The sequence below is a fragment of the Poecilia formosa genome, unplaced genomic scaffold, assembly GCF_000485575.1.
Source record: "Poecilia formosa unplaced genomic scaffold, Poecilia_formosa-5.1.2 Scaffold233, whole genome shotgun sequence".
Taxonomy (NCBI): domain Eukaryota; kingdom Metazoa; phylum Chordata; class Actinopteri; order Cyprinodontiformes; family Poeciliidae; genus Poecilia; species Poecilia formosa.
The window spans coordinates 367,231-383,099 of NW_006800172.1; the positions used below are offsets into that span (position 1 = coordinate 367,231).

At 39.0% G+C, this 15,869-nt stretch overlaps 1 long non-coding RNA gene across 1 annotated transcript in view; it reads right to left on the minus strand.

The window, feature by feature from the left end:
• LOC103149673 (uncharacterized) overlaps positions 1-4,690 on the minus strand; it is a 147,874-nt gene extending 143,184 nt beyond the window's left edge. The window contains exon 1 of the long non-coding RNA XR_477493.2: positions 4,310-4,690. This is a non-coding gene — a long non-coding RNA (uncharacterized LOC103149673). The remainder of the gene's footprint in view (positions 1-4,309) is intronic.
• Positions 4,691-15,869: the final 11,179 nt, after the last annotated feature.

The window sequence follows — 15,869 nt, forward strand, 5'->3', positions numbered from 1 at the left end:
TGAGAGATCTCTCATCTGACAATATTGGTGAGTGAAATCGGTTCATGTGTGGCTCAAAACCACAACCAGACGAGGGTTATAACTAAGATTTTTTTAGTCATCATTTGTGTGGTCTCTCGTTTTTTTTAAGAAATCAACTGACAATTTTAATATCTTGCCATGGGAACCAGGAATAAGAAACGTGTCCTTTTCGGGCTGAAGAGTGAAGATGAAGGTTTTATTCCAAAGAGACGTTAAAATAAAAAATAAAAAAACAGTTTGTAAATCACACAATGGCCTGAATTTGCTTTAATTTTTAGGGACATGTCCTGTGGTCTGATGAAACTGAAGTGGGATTGTTTGGCCATAATGATAATCGTTTCTTTTGGAGGAAAAAGAGTGACACTTGAAAGCCTGAGAACGCCTTCCCAACTCCAAAGTATAAGAGTGGCTTCAATGTTTTCAGCCTATTTTGCAGCAAGAGGAACTGGTACACTTCATAAAATAGATGGCATCATGAGAAAACAACACTAAGTGGAAATATCAAAGCGACATCTAAAGACATCAGCCAGGTGGTTAAAGCTCATGTGAAACTGGGTCTTCCAAATGAACAATGACCCATGCATACAACAAAGTCAATGTTTCAGTGTTGCTAATTTAGAGAGTTTGAGGGCATCTGCAAAGACGGTCTACAGACCTGACTCAGTTCCAACAGTGCTGTCTGGAGGAATGGGCCAGAATGTCATCAGTGTTGTGGAGGGAAACCCAAAAGGTTTGACCCAAGACATGACGTTCACAGGCAATACTACCAAATACTGAGGAAATGCTGTTTCTGCAAGAACCATCACTACATGTCAGATCAAATGAAAAATTACCAGCACTTTCATTTATTTAACACACTGCCTACATTAATATGTGTGCAACAATGCCCACAAGCACTGTCTGAATCCAAAGGCTAAAGAAATAAGTTAAACAAATCTAATAACATAAAATAAAACATTCAAAAGGACAAAAAAAAAAACATCTACAGTAGCTGGGCCCCCAGGACAAATGTAGACTAAAACTAAACTACACTCTGAAGAAAAGGGGGGAAAAATTACTAGAATGAGCTCCAGCATTTTTATTGTAGCCAAGATGTGAGTTACTACTGACCCCCAGCAACTATTAAACACAACTCTCTTAAAGTACAGTAAATATAACATACCGCAGTGATCAATATGAAATGCAGATCCAGTAAAGTTCATTGATTCCTCACAGAGAGTGTGGCATCAAAAGGGAGCTGCCTCTTTTACGACAGGGCCGTACAAAGGGCTCTCCAGAAACACTTCAAATGACTAACTGTACATCTGGCTGCATATTCACACATCAACATCATCACTACAACAGATGGCGGCGGTCTGAACCAAGCAGTGACTTCTGCACCAGCGGGACATAGGTGAGGGGGGAAAAGAAGCATATTATTCAGCACAGTCACCACACTGTACATTCCTGCTGTTAAGGTAGAGATGCACCGCTCTACATCACTTCCGATACCGATATTTGAGGCTTAGTATCGGCTGATACCGACCCAATGCAGGAAAGCAGTGCTGAATTGACTGAAAACATTTATTTTATTGCTAATTTATCTGACAACTCTAAACCAGTTCAGAACACTTAATACACAAATAGCGTCACCAGCTTGGTGAAACATGTAAAAACACAACTTTAATTTGTTCAGTAAGTGCAATTAGGTGTAGCACAGACAATGTAGAATAAACAATAAAGAAACTGAACCTGACGAAAACAAAAGCTTGACTTACTTTGGTCAAATATGTAGAAAAAAATGTCAAAGAACGTGAACTTCTGAAATAGTTCAGAACTGCCATTAAATATTTAAATTATATGCATTTATTTTACCGTAAAATAAAGCATGATGTCACTCAGAGCACAAAGCATAGAATTAGACTGAATAGATCTCCACTTATGAATCGGGCACATTGTGACTAAGAGCCAATCTTGGATATTTAAAATGTCTGCCTTTCCCAGTGTTAAATGTTTGTTAGAATTTAAACTTCATTAATCTTTGGGAATGTGGTCTTGCATTATATTACTTGGAAATGGTCTGAAAAATAACTGTATTATCAATTATTGCAATAACTTCTGAGACAATTTATCGCCCAGCAAAATTTATCGTCACAGGACCATCGGCGCATCTCTAGCTTAAGTTGGTGATTTCACAGAGACATGCAAGCATGTCTCCCATCAGCTGTGTCTATTTAGTTTCCAAAGAACAAATCCTCACATATTTTCTCCCCACTCCCATATCATTCAAAGACCCCATGGCGTTATTGGATAAAAAATATTATTTGTTCCTAGAGGCTGGCTGGAAGTGCTGATGCTTCCCTGGGGGTGACCCAGGAGCACCGTGGCAGCCAGCCGCCAGAATCCATGGGAATAAGGATGAAGTAGGTGGATTAACATGTTTGGACAGTGTGGATGAAGGGAGGGTGTGGAGGGACTGTTTGAACAGAGTGAACGACTGGCTTGCTGACGAGCTGAACTGCAGATGATTGCACAGAAGTTTTTTATGCATTTATAAATGCTTTACATAGCTGAAGGAGAAAACAATGGCAAGTTATCTGATGCCAACGCTGTGTGCGTGTTCAGCCACGACCTACGAAATAGCTCGTAGCGTTGACAGCAGTGTACAAATGAAACAAGACCCTCACGGGGGAATCGTTTAACCAGAGGAAATGCTATCGAGCCTCAGACGAGCTGAAGTCTTGTTTTTATTTCAGCGCCGGCAGCGAGCAAAATACAGATGGGTCGTCCTTATGGAATCGATGCGTTATGGTGCGGCATGTAAACAGCCTGGAAATGTCACAGCAGAGTGCTCAGGAAGCAGCTCCTGGAGGGAGACGTGTGTGTGATCAGGTTAACGGTCACACCCACGCACAATACTTGTTCAAGAAAATTAACTTCACGGAAGAAAAACAGGCGAAAACCGAACAGGCACCAACAAAGTTTCAGCTTCCATTACCAGACTTCCAAAAGAAGGAATCAGGAGTGGGATTTAATTGAAAATGTTTTTTTTTCTCACATTTTAAACAAAAAAATAAATAAATTAATATATATAAAAAAAGCATCAATCAGGGTTTTTGTTTTAAGGTCGGAACTAATTTTTGATTTTCTTTGAGGACTGTCTTGTCAATTCAAATTCTGAATCTTTTGTTTTGTTGGTAGTGGAGGAAAAAAAAAGTCATCCAGTTCTTTGATCCTTTACCTTTGTCTCATTTTTATTTAAATCATCAGAGTGCATGGTAATGGATGATCCATTTCAAGGTAGGCTCCTTAGATTTAATGTATTGAATGAATAGTTATCTGTAGTTATCTGATTGCCAAACACTTGTCAAAAAAAGAAGTCAGATTTTTTTAAAAATAATTAGCTTTGTAAAGTCAGAACATTTATTACAAAATCTTAAAATAATAATTTATCATTAATAAAGACCAGTCATTAAAGTCAACTATTAGCAAAAGTAAGCAAAATAGTTTTTGTTTATTCTCATCTTCTGTTATTCTTGCATTTGGATTTAGTTTCCGCTTCCTGTTTATGCTATCCTTTTTTGTGTGTTCAGCGCCATTAATGACGCCATCGCTCACTTCCGTTTCAACTGCGATGGCGCAGGAGTAAAGCGCGCGACCCATTTACGGAGCCATTAGACCTCAACACAGCCGTCACCAGTTCGAGACCCGAGACCTGTGCCCCATGTCTACCCCATCTCAACCCATTTTCCTGTCTAACCACTGTCAAATAAAGACCACCATAGCCAGAAAATAAAGCCTTTAAATTTGTATTAATCTCCCTTCCTCAGTCCTCTTCAGCCACCCTGTTTTCGTTTCCTCCAACAGGTGTTCTTTATTACCCGATTGCTTCACCTGCAGTCAGTTGTAGCTATACGATTTTCTAGTTTAACTGTGTTCAGTTTCCCCTGGTGTTTCACTGCTTTTGGGGATTATATTTAAGAAAATTCATTTGCATCCTTTAGTGATAAAAAAAATTAAGTTGGGAACAAATCAATTAAAAGAGGAGGTACTAACAAAAAATATATATATATCTGTGTAACAATTCATGACTGAATTTGTATTTTGCGGCCTTTTTTTTTTTTTAATTCATCACCAAACTTTAAAGTCGAAAGCCCCGGAACAAACAACTCGGAAAAACAAGTACCTCATTAAACCAGGCAGAATCAATACAAGTATTCTGAATTGAAAATCCTTGTCATTTAGCGAAGGCACAACTTTAGTCTCAACTTAAATAAAAGTAAGAAACATGTGAATGTTTTGTACTCACAGGACCTCGATGGGTGGGGGAAGAAAATCTCTTGCAGGGCTTTTGAGAAAAACATTGAGAGCGTTGAAATTTCCCCCAAACATTGAATGCGCTGAGAGTCACCAAGGTTAAACACTGAGTGCGCTAAAATTTCCCAGCTATCTTAACTTATCTTAACTTAGCCTCTGGTCTTGGCCACTCCGTCCAACCGAGTCTTGCTCTCTGTTCCTCTTCTCACCACTTTTTTTTTCTTGTTTTCTTGAAATTAAATGGCGGTTGCCGCCGGTTGGGAAAAAAAGGTTATGGTTGCATTCCCGCCACCTACTGATAAAAGGAGCGCGGCTCAAAATGTCTTCTCTCGTCTTTCTTTTCCGCTCCTTTGTCGCGCAAAACTTCTTCCCTCCGTGTTGTCTTGTCCCTCCCCCACTCACCTCACAACCAATCCCCGCTGGACAGTCTGTCTCAGTGACCAAATGAGGAGACAAAAATAAAGTACGATGTGTGTGTCTTATGGCATACTAGAATACGAACAATACGTCTTCCTCTTCAAATATTTAAATAACCCATTTGGTAACAAAGGAACTCGGTGTTTCAGCCGTTTTGTAGTTTTCTGTAAGTTGGTTCCAGATTTGTGGTGCACAGAAGCTAAATGCTGCTTCTCCATGTTTGGTTCTGGTTCCAGGGATGCTGAGAAGAACCAGAAACAGGTCTTAACGTGTGAATAGGCGTGAATAAGTGTAAATGTGCGTGATTTTAATTTCATTTCTTATTTAATGGAAACACCAGAATTGCAAAACTGTTTTTCGCAAAACCTGGACATCATCTCAGGCCCATGTACTTTCCATCCATTTTCAGTGCCCCCTCTTCATCCTCATGTCTTTCTGAGCCGTGGCATTCCTATATAGCTTATGGTTCATGATAACCTTTCTTACTTGTTTAGTTAATTAATTCATTTTTAAGTTATTTTCCATAATTTAATTTCAAGTTATTATACTTTGTTCGTCTTTTATCATTCTTGTTGCTTCCTCCATTGGTAGCCACATCAGTAGTTCGAGAAAGATGTTATTTATGGGATAATTCTTTATTAATAATCACATAAGTCACATTGATGAAAATGTTGATTCCCAACACATTGCAGTTATAGCTCTCTCGGTTGAAAACAGTAAAGCGTAACCAACAAAGGTTTAAGCCAGATCTGACGCAACACCTACACCTGAAGCTACCCTGAATAAAAATATTGCAGAAGGACGATGAACAATGAGTTTCTCGCTCACCTCTGTTTTCGGTCATCAGGGATTTTCCTTTTCCAAAGCTTCAGAGACCTGCACAGCTCCTCCACTATGAAAGTAGTTCAAACAGTGACAAAGCGCTGCTTCTGCTCCATCTGCATTGGGACCTCATCTGAACAATAGGCTCTGAAAGTAACGTACAGAAAAGTCTTCTCAGCCCTTACTATTTCCACCTAACTTTACATTAACCCATTTTAGCACTCTGTACCGCTTTGAATGTACATTCCTGTAGTTACCAGCTTTAATCGAATCTAGCAAGAGATTCCACAGTGTTAAAAGCTTCCAATCTAGTGTTATGTAGGTCATCCACACTTTATGTAATCATCGCTGACAGACGTGGACGCGCGCCTCCTGGGGGATCTCCTGAGTTGTCCAGTCGGGCCTCGGTGAATTTAACTTTTTCCAGCCCATTGCTTTGATAAGGATCTGGGGAATTTGGAGGCCAGGCCATTGCCTCAAGCAAAATCCACGAGAGCAGCGGTGGGACAAGTTGTCTGTTCAGGGAGACTGCAGCACTTTGTGTTGTACAGTAGCCCTGACGTTTCCTGGAACCCCCTGGTAGAGATGTAGGAAAATATTTTAAGACTAAAGAGTGAACGTTTAGAGAGAAAAAAAAAGTTTGAGCTACGCTGATCAGACTTAAAGCTTTTTTGTTTCTCGATGCGACACAAATACTCATCAAAACATGAAATAAAACCTATATTATACAAGCTACTTCTCAGTGAAACACTGGTAAAAATGTTAATGTTATGATGACTCCCTCAAGGCTCAAATCCATCTCGTAACTTTTTATGACTAAGTTTATAGACTTATTTTTACGAATATTTACGCAAAATCAACAGATCTCACCTTTTTTTTATTAATAAAACTGAGTTACTGCACATTTTCAGCAGAAATGGTCAAAAACATTGGGTGTAAGTGACTGCTACCTCCCACCTGCAGGTGGCAGTATTTCTTTCTTTTAAGACACCGCTGCCTCAGCTTTACTTGATGTTAAGTTGTAGTCCATTATGGCTATAGCGAGTAACAAAAAGTCAAACTTACTGTCATACATAAGCAGAAATATTGCAAAATTATTTGCAAATACTTAAAAATTAACACCAAATAAATAAATAAACAATAAAATCCTGGAGGGACTTATCAATGTGGCAACATGTTCAATGGTATTACATTTTAAGTAGTACTCGTTGAATGTAGAGGCAACTATTTATTTACATTTTAACAATTTGTTATCAATACATTCTGCTTTAAATGCTCCTTGAGAACATTCATCATCTTGATGTGGCCCAAAGGGAATTAGTTTGGTCAAAGTTGATCTGAAGATTTGAATACAGGATTGTACTCAACAAAAACCTGTTGGAGGCAACAAAAGACTTGTCTGTGTTGCTTTATTACACCAAGTCCCAATAAAATCCATAGAAACTGGTGTTAAAAACATTGGCCTATTTGTAAAGGTTCCAGGAATATAAACACTTAACCACGGCGCTGCAGCTAACCTGAATCCAGCTGAAGACTGCAGATCATCTTGGTAAGACAGCCCAAACCTCAGTCGCCCTCGTTACAGAAGCATATGAGTGTTTGGCCGCACTGAGGCGACACACAGCAGAGTGTTCTCTCCTGGCACAGGAGGCCAAATGGCCAGATGGAAAAGTAGATGATTATAGTTTTGTTCATTAGATTCACTGACCAGCATTAGTCACTTTTTGGCTTCATTGTATTGCTTCTAAATTGAGTTTAATACTTAACTCAGACATAATTGGATTAAGTAGGGCAGCTTGAATAGAAAGAAGTCTTTGTACGGAACTGCCGTTTTTTTTTCTTTTTCTTTTCTCCCCTTTTATTCCTGGCGATTAAAAGTTGACTTTGCTAAACATAAGTTTGAATCCAACAGCAACACAGAACAGAATCTCGCTGCCTCAGTGTCCTGAGTCTTGGCTTGCCGCGTTTCGGTCACATATGTCTGGAACATCAGCGCTAGTCCCAGCCAGCTTTTTCAAAAAGGGTCCAATCTAACTGGGAGACAACCGTTTTTAATTATTACTCATTGCTATTTCCACTGAAATCATGTAACAGGTACATTTTCATCAAACTGCGGATGATGGATGAGGAATTGCACAGTTGTCCGGAAGCAAAATCCGAGGCCCGGTGTGTGTGTGTGTGTGTGTGTGGTTGTGGTTGTGTCTGTGGGTGTGTTTTTCAGTTTGCGAGTCCAGCTTTTCTCATGACTTAATTTGTATCTATTATGACCGCTTTCCCTTAGCTGTGACCAAATGGCAAAGGGACAAATTTTTCTGAAGCCCATTAAGCACAATGTAATGAGTGTTGATGCATTTTTAAGAGACACACTTGGCTGGAAACGCCACTGCCTCCTCCATAAGTCCAATTTAATCTTTTTCTCATTATGAATTGCGTTCCAGCGCTTGGAGGTGTGCGTGACTGCAGATGTACGCGAGTGAGATGAAGCCCAGAAAGCAGGCAGTGTGGCTCTCACATCTCTCCAGCCAGCTGCATTTTGAATTGATACTGGACATAAGGGTGGCTAACAAACTAGCATATTCACAGTCCTTATGTTTCCTTTCTTTTGCCAGTTTTTTTTTTTTTTTTGCTCACAGTTCTTGCAAACTGGCACATTTAAGAAAATGCCAAGTCGCATGTTATCAACTCCTCAGCCCGGGATTTAATTGATTAAGCACATGGCTGTCACCTTAAAGGGGCGGTGTTATGTAAAATCAACTTTTTTTAAGCTTCACATCATGTTATAATGTAATTCCTTTGTCAAAAGCAAACCTGGAGAGTTGCTTTGATTCTTTTATGCATGTTTGAGAAATCCTTGAATCTCCCATGGCAACCGTCCAGCAGTGCAAAACACCTGAGTGGACCTAGCACTGCTTCTGAGAATGAATCTTTGTGAAGCGACTCCCCCCACTCGTATCCTTCAGACTAGCCAGCAGCAATTAGCAAACGCCTGGTGGAATTGCGCATCTGCTGAGCTCATTATAGGAACTACGTCTCAGTGAAACACTGGTAAAAACGTTACTCATACTGTTTATAGAGGAGCCATGTTGTGATGACTTCATGAAAGCAGCATTTCAGAAAGAACAGGAGTTTCTCAAAGGGACAGATGCCCAATTTCAAGGTGTTAAATTACAAAGTCAAAAAAATTTAAGTCATAATTGATGTCAACAGCATTTTTCATAACAACTGAATGTAACAGTCATCTGATTCTGCTATAAAATGGCACTATGTGGCTGGAAAACACATAATACAGCCCCTTTAACACAATATTCCAAAAAAATAAGATTAAACTAATGAATGAACAGGATGCGGTCAAGCAACTTGAGGTTGACAGAAAGATGCTATCTCCTTTAAAATATAAAATTTAGTTTCATAGTCCATATAATAGCAGTATGTCTAAGGCAAAGCAAATTACCTTATACCTTTCATTTCTATGCATGCAAATTTATTGGAAGTACTGTAGTCCAAATCAAAATATTAGGAAAACTTACGTTTGCTCTGACTCTACAGAAAGTGGGAAAAAAATAGTATTAGGGAGGGTAAAAAGTACGTTTCTGTGCGATGCTTGTGCTGCACAGTGGTTCAGCCGGTGAAACTGTTGCCTTGAAGCAGGAAAGCTTTGGGTTCAAGTCCTTCCTGCCTGCAGCCTTTCTGCACCGAGTTAGTATGTTCTTCCCATGCCTGTGTTGACTTCTCTCTGGAGACACCGGCCTCCCACAGTCCAAAAATTGCCGTTCAGTATGAGCGTGGTTGTTTGTCCTGTGTCTTGGTGGTCAGAGGGCCCAGTGTTCCCAATTAAATAACAACCTCACTTCTGTCTGTCTGCCCCAGGGACAAGACGGCAGCTTCAGTGTGTGAATGTGTGTAAGAATGAGAGATTGTGGTGTAAAGCACTTTGGAGTCCTAGGCTTTGACAAGGGGCTATACAAGAACAGGCCATTTAATATATATTCCCCTGTGATGGACCTGCGACCTGACCAGGCTGTACCCCACCATAGCTGAAGATAGGCAGCCTTGAGTCTGGGTGGATAGTGCATCTAGACATTTTTTCTCCATTCTTTCTTGAAAGACTGTTTAAGCTCTGTCAGATTGGACGCAGATGAGCTGTGAACTGCATTTTTTAAAGTCCAGCCACACATTCTCTGTGATGTTGAGGTCTGGGCCACTGCAAAACATTTGTCTTTTTTTCTTCAAGCCATTTCTGCAGCTTTACCTGGATGCTTTGGGTCGTTGTCTTGAAGGAAAATAAAGATGTCGTTCTCTTACAGAAATTGTCCTCCAGGATTTTCTTAAACATATTTTGCTGCTTTAATTTTATGTTCTACCTTTACCACCCTTCTAAGGCCTACTGCGAAGAACCTGGTGTGCTTGTGGTGTTTGTTCTTCATCAAACATGGCATCTTGTCTAATGGCCAAAAGCTCCATTTTAGTCTTGTCCGACCAAAGAACTTCCTGACACTTGACTTAATCATGGAGTCTTTTCGCAAACTCTAGTCCAGCCTTGATCTGAGTTTCCTTCAACAGTGGCTTTGTCATTGCTCTGACTAATGAGGTAACAGTTGTCTGGAGTCTTTCCCATCTCAGCTGCTGAAAGTTGAGTGTAGTTATGGTAACCTGTTGTCCTCTTTCACTAATCTCCTTCCTTCACTGTCACTCAGTGTGAGGACGACCTGATCGGGGCAGATTTACATATTTCCTCCATGTCTTGATGACAAATTTAACATAACTCCAGGGCATGTTCAGGACCTTAGCAATTTTCTAATATCCATCCCCTGACTGATACCATTCCATAACTTTTCTCTCCAACTTGCTTGGCTGTTCTTTAGTCTTTGTGCTGTACTGGTAGCCAGGAATACTAACTTACCAGTGAATGGACATGTGTCTTTTTGCAACAATCACTGCCTGTGTTAGGTGTTGTGGGGCAGATTAAAATAACAGGATAAAAGAATGAAATGAAAAACAGAGGATCATTTTATTATTCGGTATATTAAGTGAGCCACTAAAGAGCAACTTCAAAACCCTTGATCTAGTTTATCATGTTGAGGCAGGCGAACTCCATTCCACTCGGTCTGAAACCACTGATTGGCTGGACCTCTGTTAAATTAGGCCGGTTGATTTAAACAGGGTGAATATTCCTGCAATTACTCTTATAATTATGTTAAATATTTTTATCTAGTTGTCTTTATTTTTGCAGGAATCAGTTCTCACTTTAACAATGAAGGGATTGTTTTTAACATCAAAAAGCCAAATTTGTCGATTTGTGAAATAAATAAAAAGATAAAACAACCAAGAGGTTTAATATTGTTTATAGTAAATAGATTTTTGACCCTTCAGCACAAACCTCTAATGATCCGAAACACAATACCACACTGGTCGTGTTTAACTAACTGCCTAATTGACCGGCCTGCTTTAAACATGCTCCAATGCTTAACCCTGAATTTGCCTTTTTGAAACAAATTAATCATTACTCAGTTTCAAATCATTACTATTATTACCGTAATTAGAGCAGAGTACTGGTGGGAAGCTAAGTTGCATTTCAGTTTGTATGAGGAAAAAAAGCCCCTTTTTCTGCTTATCATCTAAGTGTGAAAAGAACATCCAGAACCACTAGGTAGACTCTGAGGAGGACAGATAATTAGCAGCAGGAAACAACAGAGTTTAGAGAGACTAATTGGTTGAGTGTTATCACATGCTGCAACTGTGAGAGACTGACATTACCTCTTGGGAACCCATTGTTGGTTGCACAGGTTCCAAAATTTTAATTATGCAGCATAAAATCATTCCCTGTAGCCACTGGACTTTTTTAAAGGTTTTTTTTTTTGTTTTTTACTGTAGCAGAATAAACCAAACAACAGGGCACTGCATGATGGATAAGGTAGGGTTTGTAAACTGAGAGCTTTTTAACTTATTGATCAAGAAATGTGAGATTCCTTACATAATAAATAATACCTGTCTGGGCGCTTTATTTTTTTTTTTAATACAACGGAGAACAGGGTCACATGTAAAAACCCAACAAAAGCACAGATTTACCTCGGAGCGAGCTCCCAAACCGACTGAGGGGTATTCCTCTGAATCCCAGAGAAATCAATACTTCATTAAGGAATGCAACACGGAGGACAACAGTAGAGCTAAAAGTATTATTTTCTTAATTCATAAAAGCAAAAGTCTGGCGTCTGGAGTTTCGGCTGCCCGCTTGTTAAATGTGTAGAAAGAAAAATAAAAAACAGTTGTGGAGTTTGAATCTAATTTAAATGTCACTATTCTTAAAGTGGAAAGTTGGTATCACTTGTTAGAGCACTTGTTAGAGGATCGCTCTTTTTATATTTTTCTAAAGTGAAACACCTTCTGGCACCTTCTGGTATATTAAACATATCAATTTTAACAGGATTTCCATAAATTTGTCAGATTTATTTATTAATAACAAATTTCAACTGACCTAAAACAAGATTAGTTTGGACTGATTCTACTTACAATACATCCAACTCACAAGAAAAGACCACATAGGATCCTGAGACATGGCGTATTTATGGGAGAGCTAAAAGTTTCCATTTTTATCTTTTCGCAAAAACAGGAAAAAATCCCTACTTGTGTTCAAAAGACTCTGTAATGAGTTTAAAATAATCCAAAGTTTTTCCAATCCATGGTGAAGTCCTCTGGGCTGTCTAATTCTACGTCCTAATGCCAAAAAGTATTGAAAATTAGACAGGCTACATTCAGTGTTGCTAAGTCCTCATGGGGAATGTCCAAAACTGTCAGCAGACGTCTCCTAATGATGCTGTTACCTCATTCCAGAATATTTTAAGTGTGTCCAGTTGTAGTGGATGCTACAGAGAGAAAAAGTGGAGAGAGAAAAATATTGTCATCATGTCTTTATTTCTACTTTTCCCTTTGAAATGTCACGATTCTACCTTTTTTTTTTTTTAAAAATTCACTTCCACATTTTTTTTTACTGTTTTACCAGAATCTACAGCATGTCACAGTGGTCCCATTCAATTTAGTTTTATCTGCACATGAAGTTTAAGCCTATTCATAAATAAGCTCCAGTTCAAAAAGGGAGAGCGAAAAAAAGAGAATCCATCTCATACACAGAAATATGTCGTCAATTTAATCCAATCCAATCATACAGACAAACTCAAAAGATAATTACAAACATTCCATTTCAATTCATGTTCAGTTTATTATATGATAGGAAATATGAACCTTTTCTAGTCATATACTTAGTCAGGATTGCTTTATATAATTTTGATTGTAAATAGACAAAACTTAATTGAAAAGAAAACATGCTAAAGGCAATGTGGGAAATTGTGAAAAATGAAACAAGGGGGCGCCATAGAACAGAAGCAGGGGACATTGAGGAGTGAGAAGAAAAATATTTCAAGTCAAAATCTTGAAAAACGGCAAGAAAAGTCGTAGAGGTGAATAAAATAATGACAATATCCAATCATAAACCTTTTTGAGGGGATGAATCATGGAGACGAAATGTCTCATCAGAGAATAAAAGTACGACACATTGAATAAGTGCTACAAATCCACTCAAAAATGTATTTATATTTAGATGTTTTGGCTTTTTTATGTTGTAGAAATTAACTTCATTCAGGTTTCTGCAAGACAGACTTCAGTTTATAAGGACTTTGTGTTAGTATCTCACTGCAAGTAAACACATTTTAAAAAGAGGATTTGAACTGAAAACATGTGGAAAAAAAATTATAAGAGGAATAAATACCCATGTACCAAATAGTGCTTCACAAGACGGGGTTCTCCTTAGTGAGAAATACTGTGATCTACTGAGATATTATACCAGCGCATCCTTTTACGCTTCTGTAATTCTACATACGTCAGAAGTACCTGGGTATCCAGCTATTAAAAAAACAACTTTCAGACTTGATATGAAATGATATCGGTCATAGTGACATCTTACCTGATGCCTTCTTCAGTCATGAGTCATTTGAAGCCGTACTGGCTCGTGAAGTAGCTGGCTACCTCCAAAGAGGAACAGTTGGGGGAAAAAAAAACTCTCCGGTGCACTGAGGCTTGATGGAATAGTTCGGCTGTTGGCATGGAAACATGAGAGGATATGACATTTGGTGTCATTTTGTGAACAAAGTCTTCATACAAAGGAAAAAACCTGCCAAATTTGCCACCAGTTTCAACTGCTGTTAGCACCAGCTTTGAAAAACACCTTTTAACGATAATAGTGACACACATCTTCCTATTGGACGGCTTTCAGAACACATGAGCTCGTCTAGAGAGGATGCACAAGAAAATGAAAACGTCTGAATGACGTTTTGTCAAAAGATAAAGCATTATGGTGTTAAAGGGGCAGTATCCTGTGTTTTCCAGTCACATAGTGTCATTTAATAGCGCAAGCAAGAAGCCATGTCAACTTCAGCTGTTATAAAAATGCTTTATATTTCAAATATGGTGGCAGCAGTAACAGATAGCATATGTAGCGTACATTTATTTGCAGTGAGAAAATATTTGCCATCTTTGGTAGATTCTTTGGAAACTATGGATGTTGTGCTCCAAAGTTGGCGCCAGTTACTTATTAGTTAAGCTAACATTTAGCCTGAGTGGGTAACGATCCCAGCCTGGTACCCCATAGGTATTTTCTTGCTCCACCGCTGTTGAGTGTTGATGAACAGTTTTTCCCTCTAAAGTCCAAGTAAATAATCCATCTTGTTCTTGTAGCTGGCTAATTATACTGTCGGTCAGCAATGCTCCTCCACCTGTGGACAGACATCGGATTTGAAGCATCACAGTTGTACATTCGGAACAATTAACAAGTTGGCAGCTGACATCAAAAAAGGCATTAGATAGATGTGGTGTGATGTACTCACTGGGTTCTCAGCGTCAACATTTGAAGTCTAGGGGCCCTGTCTGGTTCCCCGATGTTTTCTCCGTAGCCTCTAATTGACGTCAAAAACATACACTTGTATTGATTTCAAAAGATGGAGACTTTTCATCTATATTTCTGTCAAAACGCTGCTGAAAGGCTGGGCTTCTCATCTCAGGATGTACTGTGGCATCAAAGAGATATTTCATCGTGGGGTACCTCTTTTACTCAATTTTCTTTTTATTTTTTTTTTGCCCTCCTCCAGTCACTCTGTTGGTTGTCTGTCAGCATAGCTTCTTTTTAGCTTTACGTCTGCTTGTGTGTTGTCAAATGCATGTAGGATTTGACGAGCGCATACCAAAGACCTACACGTCATACAGTATGGATTTGTATGGATCGGTATGGTCCATACAGATCCATACTTCACATTCAGTTCACATGCTGGTTTAATACTTCTATGATAGCTGAACACGTAGCAGAAACAAGGCTAAATTGGGACAAAACTGCATCATTTAAAGCCTCGTTCTAAACCTCCAGACCATGGCTGGCAGATTGTGCCACCCACTGGCACCAGCTTTGTTCTGCAACATACAGTGGCTTGCAAAAGTATTCACACCCTTTAAACTTTTCCATATCTTGTCATAATACAACCAGAAACATAAATATGTGTTTAATTGGAATGTAATGTGAAAGACCAACACTAAGTGGTAGACAATTATGAAGTAGAAAGAAAATTATACATGATCACAGTGTGCAAAAGTGTCCAGCCCACTTTTCTCTGAGTGCAACCAATTGCCTTTAGAAGTTGCCTGATGACTGCACAATTCAGGAGTGGGCAGAAGTTAATTAGACTGTAACAAACGCAGCACACTGCACAACTAATGTGCACAAGGCCGCGCCCTGCTCCGCTCCCATCAATCACACACTCTAGAAAAGACCCTCCAGTTACAGGAAGCAACAAAAGTGACAAAACGGAGCTGGGAGATGCGAAGCACAAGCTAAAGAACGGGAGTAGTTCCACTCCTATGTCAGCAGAGCACAAAGGCAGAGGACTTAAAGTATTTTTGTAAAAAAATAAATAAAAAAAATAAGCCCAGATGGACCAGTGCCAGTGAGGAGCTGTTTTAAAATATCCTAAATTTATTTGCCGACCAAACAAGTCTAATAATAGAGACATTCTGTTATTGACTAACATTAAACATAGTACAGTAAGATATATATTTTGGAAACATTAGTATGACAGCCTACTGAAAGGAGAGGGGTCATGTACTCTTATTGTTTTATTATTGATTGTTCTCTTATGTGATTTGGATTATAAATCTGTAATAAAATCTACACAGCTATCCATCTCGCTAGCTAGCTATATCTCTATCCATCTCGCTAGTTCTGTCTGTCTATTTTAAAGTGGTAGCAGTTTAGCATTATATGTCTGGTTGACTTTGAC